The 17633-nt window shown below is 38.5% G+C and overlaps 1 non-coding gene across 1 annotated transcript; it reads left to right on the top strand.

The window, feature by feature from the left end:
• The first annotated feature begins 4102 nt into the window (after positions 1-4102).
• Positions 4103-4209, top strand: LOC147950135 (small nucleolar RNA R71). The gene has a single exon (XR_015565222.1). It is a non-coding gene; the product is annotated as a small nucleolar RNA R71 (small nucleolar RNA).
• The last annotated feature ends 13424 nt before the right edge of the window (positions 4210-17633 follow it).

Genomic DNA, 17633 nt, shown 5'->3' with positions numbered 1-17633 from the left:
GCTCCTCTTGACCCTTTGTTTTGCAACTTGCCTACCCAACTTGTCAAATATATCATGTGGTCAATGAGCACCATTGCAAGGTCAGTGTCCACAGTGGTCCCAAGAATGATGGTTCCATTTCTTGCCTCAAGGATGATTCCATTGAAAGCCATGTCAATTATCTTGAGCTCACCCTCATTGAGATTTCCAGTCTCCTTCCTAGCAAAGAATGTATTTGCTAAGGCCTTGTGGAAGTACCTTATGATTGGGCTTCTTATCTTTGAACTCTTGGTCTTGGAGGATGAATAGGTGATGTTGTCTCCAATGGTTTCCCAAATGGCATAGAGCTCCTCTCTTGGTATCATCAAGTTCCTATTACTACCAACTTCAAAACCAAACACATTTGCTATCTTCTTCAATGAAAGCTCATAGTTCTTCCCCTTGATTGTGAAAGCAATATGACCAGCTCCAAACTCATCATCCTTCCTTGCATATGTGTGCAGCTTGACTGTGGCTAGAAACTCACAACTTTCTTCTTTATACCCCTCCATGCAAAGCCCCATGAACTTGGTTAGGTTGCTCTTCTCAAAAAGATACTCCACATCTTCATCAATGGCTAGCTTCTCCATGGTTTCCTTGTGTGGATACCTAGTTCCCAGGAACTCCATTCTCATGAAGGCTTCATAAAGTTGCCTCTTTGTCAATCCACAAGATTCTGCTTCTCCATCATCCTCTAACTCTTCTTCTTCACTTTCTTCCTCACTTTCACTTTCAATCTCCTCTTGTTCAACCCCAACTGCTGGCCTCTTCCCCTTGGCCTTGTTTCTCCTCATGAACTCACTAAGAGTTGGCTCCCTTTCTTCGTCACTTTCAGTTCTCTCAGGATCTTCCTCAACTGACTGATTTCTTGAACACGACATCTGACTCGATCGACCACTCGGACCACCACTCGGTCGAGTGCAAGCTCGAGTGGGGCGTCGAGTGGTTCTTCCAGCTTCTCCTCTTTATTGTAGGCGATCATCACAACGTTCCATGGATCTTGCAGCCGCTTGTTGAGACTTCCTAGTAATCCTTAAAGACATTTCCGAATAGAACTGAAGGGAATAAACTCAAAGCTTAAGGTTAATAGGTTAGTGACCCAAAAACTTAAAAGAGCTAAGCTTGAGCAAAAGATGAACTTTGAGAGAGATTTTAAAACTTGATTTTAGTTATTTTGAGCAAATGAGAAAGTGTGAGAGATATAGGATCGTGTAAGGCTCTATTTAAAGAATCTAAGGGGACAAGGAGACAAGGTGGAGCGTCCATACCATTCAAATTCGAAATGGGAATCTTTGACCTGCTTTTTGCTGCCACTCGACCAGCACGTGGTCGAGCTCCTTGACCAAAATTTGAAATTTCAAAATTTTTCTTCTTTTTCTTCCCTCCACTCGATCATTCTAGAGAAATGAGAATCGAGTGGGCCTTACTTCTTTGCCAACTCGGTCGAGTACCTCTCGTGGGCTGGTCGAGTGGGCTTGCGAATCTCCTTTCCCAAGTTCAAATCTCTCCATACCCATCTACACTTTCATTGAAAGGCTTGTCCAACACAAACATAAAAGAAAACACATCAAAACTACTAAGAAAATAAAGCATATTTATTTGAAATTTGAAATGGGAATCTTTGACCTGCTTTTTGCTGCCACTCGACCCCACACTCGACTGTACACGGTCGAGCATCTTGACCAAACTTTGAAATTTCAAAAATTTTCTTCTTGTTCTTCCCTCTACTTGATCGTTCTAGCGATTTGAAGATCAAATGGGCCTCAATTCCTTTCCAGCTCGGTCGAGTACCTCTCGTGGGTAGGTCAAGTGGGCTTGCGAGTCTCCTTCTCCAAGTCTAATTCCCTCCTTACCCAACTACATTCTCACCTAAAGGCCTGTCCAACACAAAAAAAAAAACACACATCAAAACTACAAGGAAAATAAACCATATTTACAAAGGATACCTTAGGGACTTCCTCCCTAGTGAGCTTCTTTAGAGTCACTAAGTTTGACTTTGGTTGCCTTCTTAGGCTTTGTTTAGATACATTTGATGAAATCCTCCCTGGCACTTCTTGATCACTGTGAGTCTGATCCTTTATCACCTCACCCTTAACACACAAACCATATTTCTTCTTGATTTTGAGCCTTGGTCTTGCTTTCCTCAAAAACCTCTTGTTTAGCTTGACTTGGAGAACCTTAAATATACCAGTCAACTCTTGAACTGACCTCTTAAGGTTTTCCACAAAATCTTCTTGAAGAGAGAGATTGTCCTTTGGAGTTGCCACTTCACTTAAACCTTCATGACCACCTTTGTCCTTGATAGTAAAAGGTTGATTATCAATGGTAGGAAGGTTGGTTGGGTTATAGATGTTAAACTTCATAGCTATACCCTCAGAAATGTTCAAGGTCACAAGACCTTCCTTAACATCAATAACAGCTCCAATTGTGGCTAAGAATGGCCTCCCAAGGATGATAGGATCTTCAGGTTCCTTGTCCATCTCCAATACCACAAAATCTGTATGAACCCTTGCTCTTCCTATCTTGACTGGAATATTCTCCAACTTGCCAACCACATCTCTGTTTGAACCATCAGCTAGGCATATATGAAGGTTGGTGGACTTGAAGTTAGTGTGCCCAAGCTTTTGTGCTATAGAATAGGGCATCACACTGATAGATGCTCCCAAGTCACATAAGCACTGGTTGTAGTGAAGATAGCTAAGTGTGCAAGGCAGGTAGAATGGACCTGGATCTTTAAGCTTGATTGGGATGATAACTCCTCCAAGGTCTTCAAGATCCTTCTCATCTTGAGCTTGAGCCTTCTTCTTTGATAAATCAAGCAAAAAATCCTTATAGAGAGGATATGGGTCATACTGTTCCAAGGCAGGTTCTCTCTCTTCTTCTTGGTAAGCAATGATGATCTCTTGTATGGCCATCACTTCTTCTTGTTTCTCAATCACAACCTCTTCCTTCAAAGCTTTCTCTTCCTCTTGTTGCAAAGCCAACATTTCTTTTTTCTCAATGATTTCCCATAATTCCTTAAGCTTATGTGCCTTGAAACGTCTTGGGAATGGTAGAGGCGGTTTGTAAGCAGGAGGGATGTACTTAGCAGGCTTGACAGTAAGTACTCGAACACTCACTCGGTCGAGTGCTTGCTCGAGCACCTGGTCGAGTGCAATACCGGATTCAGTCTGCTTTGCACAAATTTCACTCTGAGCTTCAAGAAATGACCAATCCTCCCCAACTTGAACTTCACTGTCCTCAGTGACTTCTTCTTCAAAGATATGAATGGCTTTGGCAGTAAACTCCCTTGGGTTTTGAACTGCTTTTCCTGGGAGTTGGGTGGGTTTTGGAGCTGAAGTAGATGCTATATTGTTCTCCATATACTTCACTCTTGAGTTTAGACCTTCAAACTTCATATTGAGATCATTATACTGTGATGTTAACCTTTGATTCAACTTAGCAAATTGTTTAGCTTCCTCAATCTTTCCATTGGTTTGCCCAATCAACAGCTGTTGTATCATTGCTCTTAGGTCTTGTTCCTGGCCTTGGTTAGTCTGAAACCCTGGGGGGGGGACACAATTGGGGCTGGAACACTTGTTGCTGCTGCTTGGGTGCATAGTTTTTCTGTTGTTGAGTCTGAGGAGGGGGATAGACTTGGTATTGAGGGTTGGCTACATTGGTGCTCCTATAAGAGAGGTTGTTCTGCTTGAATCCTCCACCTTGGTTGTAGCCTTTGTATCCTCCTCCTTGGTTCTGCATATAACATAACTCAGCAAACTCCCTATCTCCTTCTTGGACTGGAGCTTCTTCTTCACCAATGAAGTGAATGGTTTTTGATTGGCTTAGGAGAATCTTGTCAAGCTTCTCATTGACCATCTTTAAATCCTGCTTGTATTTTTCCTCTTGATCAGTGGAGGGGATTCTTATGGTTCTATCATAATCTTCATTATAATTACCATCTGACTAAGCAAGGTTCTCAACCAATTCCCATCCTTCGTCCACATTCTTGTTGAGGAAGTTGTCATTTGAAGCTGTATCAAGAAGCATTCTTATTTTGGGAAGCACCCCTCTATAAAAAGTGCTTAGAAGGGACTCATTGCTGAAGCCATGGTGAGGACACTGAGTTTGGAATCCTTTAAACCTCTCCCACGCTTCACAAAAGCTCTCATTATTCCTTTGAGAAAACCCAGAAATTTCATTCCTCAACCTAGCAGTCCTTGCATTGGAGAAGAACTTGGCCAGAAAAGCTTTCTTGCATGCATCCCATGTGGTTACTGCTCCAGTAGGAAGAGTCTTCTCCCAGAGATGAGCTTTGTCTCCAAGGAAAAATGGGAATAGCCTTAACTTGAAGCCATCTTCACTTACTCCATTGATCTTTTTGAGTCCACATATCCTGTCAAACTCATCAAGGTGATCTAGAGGATCCTCCATTGGCAACCCATGAAATTTGTTGGCTTGTATCATGGAGATTAATCCACTCTTGATCTCATAATTATTATTGGCCACAGCAGGAGGCACAATACCAGCTCTTTGGTCGTGCGTGTTAGGTGCATCTCCAGCACCAATGTGTCTAGGTCTATGATCATGGTTATCTTGCTGCTCCATGAACTACTCTTCTTTGCTTATGTCTCAAACCTTTTTGTAGCCTGTGGATGTTGTCAATAGGCCTTTGAAGATTGTCTTTGCCTTTTGACCTTTTGTGCATCAACAAACTCGAGTATAGACTCGAACAGGTACACGGTCGAGCGCAGGCTCGAGTGGGTGGTCGAGTCGACTGGGAAGTGATGTCTATTTGTATCTGGCTTCTGACTCGAACAAGTGCTCGATCACTACTCGGTCGAGTGGGTGGTCGAGTGGGTACCTGAAACTCAAGACAACCAAGCAAAAGAAGATTCGAGTTCAGTAACTTCACAAGTGTATAAACGAACTTAATCTTAGACTAATAATGATCCGAAATGTCACAAAACAAACTCAAATGGGCAACGGCGCCAAATTGAAACACATATTATTGGTATGGTGGTGATGATGTATGGAATGATGACTTATGAATGAATGGATGGCAGGGTGTTTCAATTCCCCTTATATTGTTGTAATATAAGAGGTGTCAATCCAATCTGAGTGTTTGTGAACAATCAAGATGTGCATATGTGTCTAAGTAAAGCCAGATGTAAAGGTTGTTTGTCACTAACAATCCTATTATGAAATGTAAAGTGCAGAAAGTAAAACTACAAGAACTAGGAGCTAAATGCAAATGGAACAGAATGATTATGACAATTATGAAGCTAAAACAGAAATAGAAACTATGGTAATGCAAGTATTGAACTAATGCAAGGTAAGTAATGAACATGATACTAAATGAATGCAACAGAAATGCAACTAGAATGAAACAGGACAAACACAAATCATAAACACAAGTTCTGGGTTGGAACTCAAGCAAACACTCGAACGAGTGTAGATCGAGTGCAGGGTCGAGCTGGACAAATACGCAAAACAGAGCAACACAAGAAAAACAGAGCAATACCAAAACAAATCAAACAACGATCAAACAACAGGATTTAAGCTAAGAAATCAATAAACAAGGAAGGCCTTGAGGAGGGATTCATGGGCTGGACTAATGATTGAAGTCATCTAACTTGGTCAACAAATCTCAAACAACTTGAGCTAATCTCTAGACATATATTTCTAACACATGTTTAATCCACTCTCATGGCAAGAAACAATCAACCTCATGCATCTCTAGACTTGTTCTCACAAAGTAAAGAATCTACACAAGCAGGCATTAAGCAATATGTCAAAAATCAAACAAGACTTCTAATCTCTTAGCAAGCCTAATGATAGTCTCCAGATCTAGCCTTATCTATGCTCCTTAGACATTGGTGTTTAATCCACTCTCATGGCAAGAAACAATCAAACTCATGCATCTCTAGACTTGTTCTCACAAAGTAAAGAATCTACACAAGCAGACATTAAGCAATATGTCAAAAAGAAAACAAGACTTCTAATCTCTTAGCAAGCCTAATGATAGTCTCTAGATCTAGCCTTATCTCTTAGCAAGCCTAATGATAGTATCCAGATCTAGCCTTATCTATGCTCCTTAGACATTGGTGTGATGCTAAGAGGCTTGAAATCAGATCCTACCCTCTCAGATATAGGATCAGCACTAAGAACATCTAGCCCAGAAGAGATCTACAACAATCAAGCTTGACCAAATCAAACAAACCTCAAACACAACCCAGCCTAACCCATCCTCAAGATCCTAAGCAACTACTCACAAGAACACATGATGAACAACAAAGTCATAAACCCAGAAAATACTGAAACTTGCATCATTAGAAAGATAAATCAAAGATCTACAATATTGAAGAAAGAATCAAACTCAAATTCTCAATATTAAGAAAGTTATGAAACCAACAATATTGAAGAATTTAGTCTTTTTCTCCTTCTTAAGGAAGTACAAGATCTAAGAAAATAAAAGTGCAAAAGGAATAATTCTAAAAAAGGTAAAAACTAGGTTTTTGACTCTCTAAAAAGCTGGACTCTTTTGGTGGCTGCAGGTACAAGCCCTTATATAGAAAATGCAGTGGAAGCCCTAAAAACGCTAGAAGACAAAATAGCCAGGCGGCTCGACCAACTCGACCTGGTGCTCGGTCGAGTGACCGTTCGAGTTGGCTCCTCTTGTGCTCCTCCCACTCGGTCGAGTCCCTCTCAGCACACGGTCGAGTGTCTGGTCGAGTGGGCAGTTGAGTTGGACTCCGGACCTTGGTTCTTCAGCCTTAGCTCTCTTGCTTTCTCCTCATGATTGCTTCACTTCTCCTCAGCATTGCTTCCATGCTCCTTAAGCTCCAAAATCAACTGTTTATGCATGAAAAGATGCAAATGCAATGCAACTAAACTCTAATGCAAGAGCAGTCCTAAAGCTATGCAATAATGGTCAAAATGGATAGCAAAAGATGCAAAAGATGTGAATATATTAAGGGAAAACAGGGTAAAATATATGAACATCACAGTAAATAGCTATGTTACTCTTCCTAGGGTCAAAATATGTAACAATCCAATTCCATTGACTAATTATAAGAGTTGGGGTTGAATTTGGAGTGTTTAGACAATACTTAAACCCGTTTTATCCCAAAACAGGCTTAAACCGAGAAAACATTGATTCAAAGCAGTTAATAGCTTTGTTACTGTGTCTAGGGTCAGCCTGTGTGACAATCCAATGCATTGGACTAATTTTAAGAGATCGGGATGAATTTGGAGTGTTTAGAAAACACTTAAACCCGTTTTTTCCCAAAACAGGCTTAATTCGAGAAAACAGGCTAAAACCGAAAGAAAACATTTATTCGAAGCAGTAAACAGCTATGGTAATCTTCCTAGGGTCAAAATATGTAACAATCCAATTCCATTGACTAATTATAAGAGTTGGGGTTTAATTTGGAGTGTTTAGACAACACTTAAACCCGTTTTATCCCGAAACAGACTTAAACCGAGAAAACATTGATTCAAAGCAGTTAATAGCTTTGTTACTGTGTCTAGGGCCAGACTGTGTGACAATCCAATGCATTGGACTAATTTTAAGAGATCGGGATGAATTTGGAGTGTTTAGAAAACACTTAAACCCGTTTTTTCCTAAAACAGGCTTAATCCGAGAAAACAGGCTAAAACCAAGAGAAAACATTTATTCGAAGCAGTAAACAGCTATGTTACTCTTCCTAGGGTCAAAATATGTAACAATCCAATTCCATTGACAAATTATAAGAGTTTGGGTTGAATTTGGAGTGTTTAGACAAAACTTAAACCCGTTTTATCCCAAAACAACCTTAAACCGAGAAAACATTGATTCAAAGCAGTTAATAGCTTTGTTACTGTTTCTAGGGTCAAACTGTGTGACAATCCAATGCATTGGACTAATTTTAAGAGATCGGGATGAATTTGGAGTGTTTAGAAAACACTTAAACCCGTTTTTTCCCAAAACATGCTTAATCCGAGAAAACAGGCTAAAACCAAGAGAAAACATTTATTCGAAGCAGTAAACAGCTATGGTACTCTTCCTAGGTTCAAAATACGTAACAATCCAATTCCATTGACTAATTATAAGAGTTTGGGTTGAATTTGGAGTGTTTAGACAACACTTAAACCCGTTTTATCCCAAAACAGGCTTAAACCGAGAAAACAGGCTAAAACCGAGAGGAAACATTGATTTGAAGCAGTAAACAGCTATGTTACTCTTTCTAGGGTCAAAATATGTAACAATCCAATGAATTTGACTAATTATAAGAGTTCGGGTTGAATTTGGAGTGTTTAGACACCAGTTATACCCATTTTGTCCCAAAACATGTGAAACATGTGTTTTTGTGGGTGTGGTGATGAATGATGTATGGAATGATGACTTATGAATGAATGGATGGCAGGGTGTTTCAATTCCCCTTATGTTGTTGTAATATAAGAGGTGTCAATCCAATCTGAGTGTTTGTGAACAATCAAGATGTGCATATGAGTCTAAGTCAAGCCAGATGTAAAGGTTGTTTGTCACTAACAATCCTATTATGAAATGTAAAGTGCAGAAAGTAAAACTACAAGAACTAGGAGCTAAATGTAAATGGAACAGAATGATTATGACAATTATGAAGCTAAAACAGAAATAGAAACTATGGTAATGCAAGTATTGAACTAATGCAAGGTAAGTAATGAACATGATACTAAATGAATGCAACAGAAATGCAACTAGAATGAAACAGGACAAACACAAATCATAAACACAAGTTCTAGGTTGGAACTCGAGCAAGCACTCGATCGAGTGTAGATCGAGTGCAGGGTCGAGTTGGACAAATACGCAAAACAGAGCAACACAAGAAAAACAGAGCAATACCAAAACGAACCAAACAACGATCAAACAACAGGATTTAAGCTAAGAAATCAATAAACAAGGAAGGTCTTGAGGAGGGATTCATGGGCTGGACAAATGATTGAGGTCATCTAACTTAGTCAACAAATCTCAAACAACTTGAGCTAATCTCTAGACATATATTTCTAAGACATGTTTAATCCACTCTCATGGCAAGAAACAATCAAACTCATGCATCTCTAGACTTGTTCTCACAAAGTAAAGAATCTACACAAGCAAGCATTAAGAAATATGTCAAAAATCAAACAAGACTTCTAACCTCTTAGCAAGCCTAATGATAGTCTCTAGATCTAGCCTTATCTATGCTCCTTAGACATTGGTGTGATGCTAAGAGGCTTGAAATCAGATCCTACCCTCTCAGATATAGGATCAGCATTAAGAACATCTAGCCTAGAAAAGATCTACAACAATTAAGCTTGACCAAATCAAACAAACCTCAAACACAACCCAACCTAACCCATCCTAAAGATCCTAAGCAACTACTCACAAGAACACATGATGAACATCAAAGTCATAAACCCAGAAAATGATGAAACTTGCATGATTAGATAGATAAAGAAAAGATCTACAATATTGAAGAGGGAATCAAACACGAATTCTTAATATCTTGAAAGTTATGAAACCAACAAAATCCAAGAATTCTTTGTTTTTCTCCTTCAAGGAGGTACAAGATCTAAAATATAAAAGTGCAAAAGGAATAATTCCCAAAAAGGTAAAAACTAGATTTTTGACTCTCTAAAAAGCTGGACTATTTGGTTGCTGCTGGTACAAGCCCTTATATAAAAAAGTAGTGGAAGCCCTAAAAACGCTAAAAGACAAAATAGCCAGGCGGCTCGACCAACTCGACCTGGTGCTCGGTCGAGTGACCGGTCGAGTTGGCTTCTCTTGTGCTCCTCCCACTCGGTCGAGTCCCTCTCAGCACACGGTCGAGTGTCTGGTCGAGTGGGCAGTCGAGTTGGACTTCGGACCTTGGTTCTACAGCCTTAGCTCCTTTGCTTTCTCCTCATTATTGCTTCACTTCTCCTCAGCATTGCTTCCATGCTCCTTAGGCTCCAAAATCACCTGTTTATGCAAGAAAAGATGCAAATGCAATGCAACTATACTCTAATGCAAGAACAATCATAAAACTATGCAATAATGGTCAAAAAGGATAGCAAAGGATGCAAAAGATGTGAATATATTAAGGGAAAATAGGGTGAAATATATGAACATCACCAATGCATTTGGTTAACTGTAAGAGTTCGGGATGAATTTGGAGTGTTTAGACAACATTTAAACCCGTTTTATCCCAAAACAGGCTTAAACCAATAAAACAAGCTAAAACCGAGAGAAAACATTGATTTGAAGCAGTAAACAGCTATGCTACTCTTTTTTGGGTCAAAATAAGTAACAATCCACTGCATTTGACTAATTATAAGAGTTCGGGTTGAATTTGGAGTGTTTAGACACCACTTTTACCCATTTTGTCGCGAAACAGGCTAAAACCGAGAAAACAATGATGCGAAGCAGTAAACAACTTTGTTACTGTTTCTAGGGTCAAAATGTGTGACAATCCAATGCATTTGACTAACTGTAAGAGTTCAGGATTAATTTGGAGTGTTTAGACAACACTTAAACCCGTTTTATCCCAAAACAGGCTTAAACAGAGAAAACAGGCTAAAACAGCGAGAAAACATTGATTCGAGGCAGTTAACAACTTTGTTACTGTTTCTAGGGTCATAATGTGTGACAATCCAATGCATTTGACTAACTGTAAGAGTTCGGGATGAATTTGGAGTGTTTAGACAACACTTAAACCTGTTTTATCTCAAAACAGGCTTAAACGAAAAAAAACATTGATTCAAGGCAGTTAACAGGTTTGTTACTGTTTCTAGGGTCAGAATGTGTGACAATCGAATGCGTTTAACTAATTGTAAGATTTCGGGATGAATTTGGAGTGTTTAGACAACACTTAAACCCGTTTTATCCCAAAACAGGCTTAAACCAAGAAAACAGGCTTAAACCGAGAGAAAGCATTGATTCGAAGCAGTAAACAACTATGTTACTCTTTCTTGGGTCAAAAAATGTAACAATCCAATGAATTTGACTAATTGTAAGAGATCGGGATGAATTTGGAGTGTTTAGACAACACTTAAACCCGTTTTATCCTAAAACAGGCTAAAACCGAGAAAACATTGATTCAAAGCAGTAAATAGCTATGTTACTTTTTCTAGGATCAAAATATGTAACAATCCAACGCATTTGACTAATTATAAGAGTTTGGGTTGATTTTGGAGTGTTTAGACAACACTTAAACCCATTTTATCCAAAATAGGCTTAAACCGAGAAAACAGACTAAAACCGAGAGGAAACATTGATTTGAAACAGTAAACAGCTATGTTGCTCTTTCTAGGGTCAAAATATGTAACAATCCAATGCATTTGACTAATTATAAGAGTTCGGGTTGAATTTGGAGTGTTTAGACGCCACTTTTACCCATTTTGTCCCGAAACATGCTAAAACCGAGAAAACATTGATGGGAAGCAGTAAACAGCTTTGTTACTGTTTCTAGGGTCAGAATGTGTGACAATCCAATGCATTTGACTAACTGTAAGAGTTCGGGATGAATTTGGAGTGTTTAGACAATACTTAAACCCGTTTTATCTCAAAACAGGCTTAAACCAATAAAACAAGCTAAAACCGAGAGAAAAAAATTATTCGAAAAAGTAAACAGCTATGTTACTCTTTCTAGGGTCAAAATAGGTAATTATCCAATGCATTTGACTAATTATAATAGTTCGGGTTGAATTTGGAGTGTTTAGAAACCACTTTTACCCATTTTGTCCCGAAACAAGCTAAAACCGAGAAAACAATTATGTGAAGCAGTAAACAACTTTGTTACTGTTTCTAGAGTTATAATGTGTGACAATCCAATGCATTTGACTAACTGTAAGAGTTCGGGATTAATTTGGAGTGTTTAGACAACACTTAAACCCGTTTTATCCCAAAACAGGCTTAAACCAAGAAAACAAGCTTAAACCGAGAGAAAACATTGATTCGAAGCAGTAAACAACTATGTTACTCTTTCTTGGGTCAAAAAATGTAACAATCCAATGTATTTGACTAATTGTAAGAGATCGGGATGAATTTGGAGTGTTTAGACAACACTTAAACACGTTTTATCCAAAAACAGGCTAAAACCGAGAAAACATTGATTCAAAGCAGTAAATAGCTATGTTACTTTCTCTAGGATCAAAATATGTAACAATCCAACGCATTTGACTAATTATAAGAGTTTGGGTTGATTTTGGAGTGTTTAGACAACACTTAAACCCATTTTATCCCAAAAACAGGCTTAAACCGACAAAACAGGCTAAAACCGAGAGGAAACATTGATTTGAAGCAGTAAACAGCTATGTTGCTCTTTATAGGGTCAAAATATGTAACAATCCAATGCATTTTACTAATTATAAGAGTTAGGGTTGAATTTGGAGTGTTTAGATACCACTTTTACCCATTTTGTCCCGAAACAGGCTAAAACCGAGAAAACAATGAAGCGAAGCAGTAAACAACTTTGTTACTATTTCTAGAGTTATAATTTGTGACAATCCAATGCATTGGACTAACTGTAAGAGTTCGGGATTAATTTGGAGTGTTTAGACAACACTTAAACACGTTTTATCCCAAAACATGCTTAAACAGAGAAAACAGGCTAAAACAGCGAGAAAACATTGAATCGAGGCAGTTAACAGCTTTGTTACTGTTTCTAGGGTCAGGATGTGTGACAATCCAATGTATTTGACTAACTGTAAGAGTTCGGGATGAATTTGGAGTGTTTAGACAACACTTAAACCCGTTTTATCTGAAAACAGGCTCAAACCAAGAAAACATTGATTCGAGGCAGTTAACAGGTTTGTTACTGTTTCTAGGGTCAGAATGTGTGACAATCGAATGCATTTGACTAATTGTAAGATTTGGGATGAATTTGGAGTGTTTAGACAACACTTAAACCCGTTTTATCCCAAAATAAACTAAAACCAATAAAACAAGCTAAAACCGAGAGAAAGCATTGATTTGAAGCACTAAACATCTATGCTACTCTTTCTTGGGTCAAAATATGTAACAATCCAATGCATTTGACTAATTGTAAGAGATCGGGATGAATTTGGAGTGTTTAGACACCACTTTTACCCATTTTGTCCCGAAACAGGCTAAAACCGAGAAAACAAGCTAAAACCGAGAGAAAGCATTGATTTGAAGCACTAAACAGCTATGCTACTCTTTCTTGGGTCAAAATATGTAACAATCCAATGCATTTGACTAATTATAAGTGTTCGGGTTGAATTTGGAGTGTTTAGACACCACTTTTACCCATTTTGTCCCGAAACAGGCTAAAACCGAGAAAGCAATGATGCGAAGCAGTTAACAGGTTTGTTACTGTTTCTAGGGTCAGAATGTGTGACAATCGAATGCATTTGACTAATTGTAAGATTTGGGATGAATTTTGAGTGTTTAGACAACACTTAAACCCGTTTTATCCCAAAACAGGCTTAAACCAAGAAAACAAGCTTAAACCGAGAGAAACATTGATTCGAAGCAGTAAACAACTATGTTACTCTTTCTTGGGTCAAAAAATGTAACAATCCAATGCATTTGACTAATTGAAAGAGATCGGGGTGAATTTGGAGTGTTTAGACAACACTTAAACACGTTTTATCCAAAAACAGGCTAAAACCGAGAAAACATTGATTCAAAGCAGTAAATAGCTATGTTACTTTTTCTAGGATCAAAATATGTAACAATCCAACGCATTTGACTAATTATAAGAGTTTGGGTTGATTTTGGAGTGTTTAGACAACACTTAAACCCATTTTATCCCAAAAACAGGCTTAAACCGACAAAACAGGCTAAAACCGAGAGGAAACATTGATTTGAAGCAGTAAACAGCTATGTTGCTCTTTATAGGGTCAAAATATGTAACAATCCAATGCATTTTACTAATTATAAGAGTTAGGGTTGAATTTGGAGTGTTTAGATACCACTTTTACCCATTTTGTCCCGAAACAGGCTAAAACCGAGAAAACAATGAAGCGAAGCAGTAAACAACTTTGTTACTATTTCTAGAGTTATAATTTGTGACAATCCAATGCATTGGACTAACTGTAAGAGTTCGGGATTAATTTGGAGTGTTTAGACAACACTTAAACACGTTTTATCCCAAAACATGCTTAAACAGAGAAAACAGGCTAAAACAACGAGAAAACATTGAATCGAGGCAGTTAACAGCTTTGTTACTGTTTCTAGGGTCAGGATGTGTGACAATCCAATGTATTTGACTAACTGTAAGAGTTCGGGATGAATTTGGAGTGTTTAGACAACACTTAAACCCGTTTTATCTCAAAACAGGCTCAAACCAAGAAAACATTGATTCGAGGCAGTTAACAGGTTTGTTACTGTTTCTAGGGTCAGAATGTGTGGCAATCGAATGCATTTGACTAATTGTAAGATTTGGGATGAATTTGGAGTGTTTAGACAACACTTAAACCCGTTTTATCCCAAAACAGGCTTAAACCAAGAAAACAAGCTTAAACCGAGAGAAAACATTGATTCGAAGCAGTAAACAACTATGTTACTCTTTCTTGGGTCAAAAAATGTAACAATCCAATGTATTTGACTAATTGTAAGAGATCGGGATGAATTTGGAGTGTTTAGACAACACTTAAACACGTTTTATCCAAAAACAGGCTAAAACCGAGAAAACATTGATTCAAAGCAGTAAATAGCTATGTTACTTTCTCTAGGATCAAAATATGTAACAATCCAACGCATTTGACTAATTATAAGAGTTTGGGTTGATTTTGGAGTGTTTAGACAACACTTAAACCCGTTTTATCCCAAAAACAGGCTTAAACCGACAAAACAGGCTAAAACCGAGAGGAAACATTGATTTGAAGCAGTAAACAGCTATGTTGCTCTTTATAGGGTCAAAATATGTAACAATCCAATGCATTTTACTAATTATAAGAGTTAGGGTTGAATTTGGAGTGTTTAGATACTACTTTTACCCATTTTGTCCCGAAACATGCTAAAACCGAGAAAACAATGAAGCGAAGCAGTAAACAACTTTGTTACTATTTCTAGAGTTATAATTTGTGACTGATGTTCATATATTTTACCATGTTTTCCCTTAGTTTATTCACATCTTTTGCATCTTTTGCTAGCCATTTTCATCATTATTGTGTAGCTTTAGGACTAATCATGCATTAGAGTTTAGTTGCATTGCATTTGCATCTTTTCATGCATAAACAGGTGATTTTGGAGCTTAAGGAGCATGGAAACAATCCTGAGGAGAAGTGAAGCAATCTTGAAGGGAAAGCAAGAGAGTTAAGGCTGAAGAACCAAGGTCCAGAGTCCAACTCGACCAAGCACTCGACCGAGTGGGTAGATGGACTCGACCGAGTGGGTAGATGGACTCGACCGAGTGGAGTGTGCACGAGAGAAGCCAGCTCGACCATGGACTCGACCGAGCACTGGTCGAGTTGACCGAGCCGTTGACTACTTTGACTTTTTCTATTTTTAGGGCTTCCACCTCCTCACCTATATAAGGCCTTGTACCTGCAGCCACCAAAGTGTGCAACTTTTTAGATATTCCCTAAACCTAGTTTTTACTTTTTTTTAGTTTTATTCCTTTTGCATTTTTATTTTTAAGATCTTGTACTTCCTTAAAAAAGAAGACTAGATTCTTATATTTTGTTGGTTCTATAACCTTCAAGATATTGAGAATTTGAGTTTCATCCTTTCATCAATATTAAAGATCTTTGTTTAATCTTTCTAATAATGCAAGTTTCAATATTTTCTGGGTTTTTGACTTTGATCATCATGTATTGTTGTGAGTAGTTTCCTTAGGATCTTGAGGATGGGTTAGGATGGATTGATCTTGTGGTTTGTGTGACTTGGTCAAGCTTGATTGTTGTAGATCTCTTCTAGGGTAGATGATCTTAATGCTGATTCTATATCTGAGAGGGTAGAGTCTGATTTCAAGCTTCTTAGCATCACACCAATGTTTAGGAAGCATAGATAAGGCTAGATCTAGAGCTTACCATTAGGCTTGCTAAGAGATTAGAGGTCTTGTTTGGTTTGAGATGTATTGCTTAATGCCTGCTTGTGTAGATTCTTTACTGTGTGAGAACAAGTCTAGAATTGCATAGGTTTGATTGTTTCTTGACCATGAGAGTGGGAGAAACTTGTCTTAGATTAATATGTCTAGAGGTTAGCTCAAAGTTTGCTTGAGATTTGTTGACCAAATTAGATAACCACAATGATTAGTCCATCCCATGAATCCATCCTCAGGACCTTCTTTGTTTATTGAAATCTTAGTCTTAATCCTGTTGATTGCTTGTTGTTTGATTGGATTTAGCATTACTCTGTTTTTATTGCATTGCTCTCTTTCTGCATCTAGTCTAGCTCGACCACCCACTCGACCTACACTCGGTCGAGTGCTGCTCGAGTTCATCCCCAGAACTCTGTGTCTATGATTTGTGTTTGTCTTGTTTCATTCCTGTTTCATTCCAGTTGCATACATTTAGTTTTCAGTTCATTAATTATCTTGCATTAGTTCATTAGTAGTAGTCTCTGTTTCTGTTCTTGCTTTATCACTGTTTCAATCATTCAGTTTCATCTGCATCTAGTTGTTAGCTCTTGTAGTTTATTTTCTGCATTTTACATTTTCTTCCTAGGATTGTTAGTGACAAACAATCTTTACATTTGTCTTAACTTAGATTCATATGCATATCTTAATTGTTCACAAACACTCATTTAGGATTGATACCTCTTGTACTGCAATAGCATAAGGGGAACTAAAACACCCATCCATCATTCCATTCATATCTCACCATTGCATACATCATCATTCACACCACAATATAAATCTTGTTTCAATTTGGCACCGTTGCCCATTTGAGTGTGTTTTTGTGACATTTAGGATCCATATTAGTCTAAGATTAAGTTCTTTTATACGCTTGTGAGGTTGCTGTACTCGAATCTTCTGTTTCTGGGTTGAAGTTCCATTTCAGGTACCACTCGACCAGTCACTCGACCACCACTCGACCGAGTCGTGATCGAGCAACTGCTCGAGCCAGAAGCCGGATCTCTATAACCATCATTTTCCAGTCGACTTGACCTCCTACTTGAGCCTGTGCTCAGTCGCTTGCCTAGCAAAAATCGTTTGTGTCTGTTAATGCACACAAGGTCTAAAGGAAAGGACAATCTTCTTAGGCCTATTGACAACATCAACAACAAGACCAAGAGTTTAGGAGCTAAGCAAAGGAGAGTTGTTCAGCAACAACAAGAGGTTATAGTAGCTATGGATCAACAGGATCAGGTTCAGAGACCAAGGAACATTGGTGCTGGAGATGCACCCAACACTCACAACCAAAGAGCTGGCATTGTGCCACCAACTGTTGCCAACAACAACTTTGAGATCAAGAGTGGATTGATCTCAATGATTCAGGCCAATAAATTCCATGGATTGCCTATGGAGGATCCACTAGATCATCTTGATGAGTTTGACAGAATCTGTGGTCTTACCAAGATCAATGGAGTAAGTGAAGATGGTTTCAAGCTGAGGTTGTTCCCTTTCTCACTTGGGGACAAGGCTCATTTATGGGAAAAGACTCTCCCTACTGGTGCAATCACTACTTGGGATGCATGCAAGAAGGCTTTCTTGGCCAAGTTTTTCTCCAATGCTAGGACAGCA

The sequence above is a fragment of the Camelina sativa genome, chromosome 1 (genome assembly GCF_030686135.1).
Source record: "Camelina sativa cultivar CO46 ecotype springtype chromosome 1, ASM3068613v1".
Taxonomy (NCBI): domain Eukaryota; kingdom Viridiplantae; phylum Streptophyta; class Magnoliopsida; order Brassicales; family Brassicaceae; genus Camelina; species Camelina sativa.
This window is presented reverse-complemented; position numbering and strand designations above follow the sequence as displayed.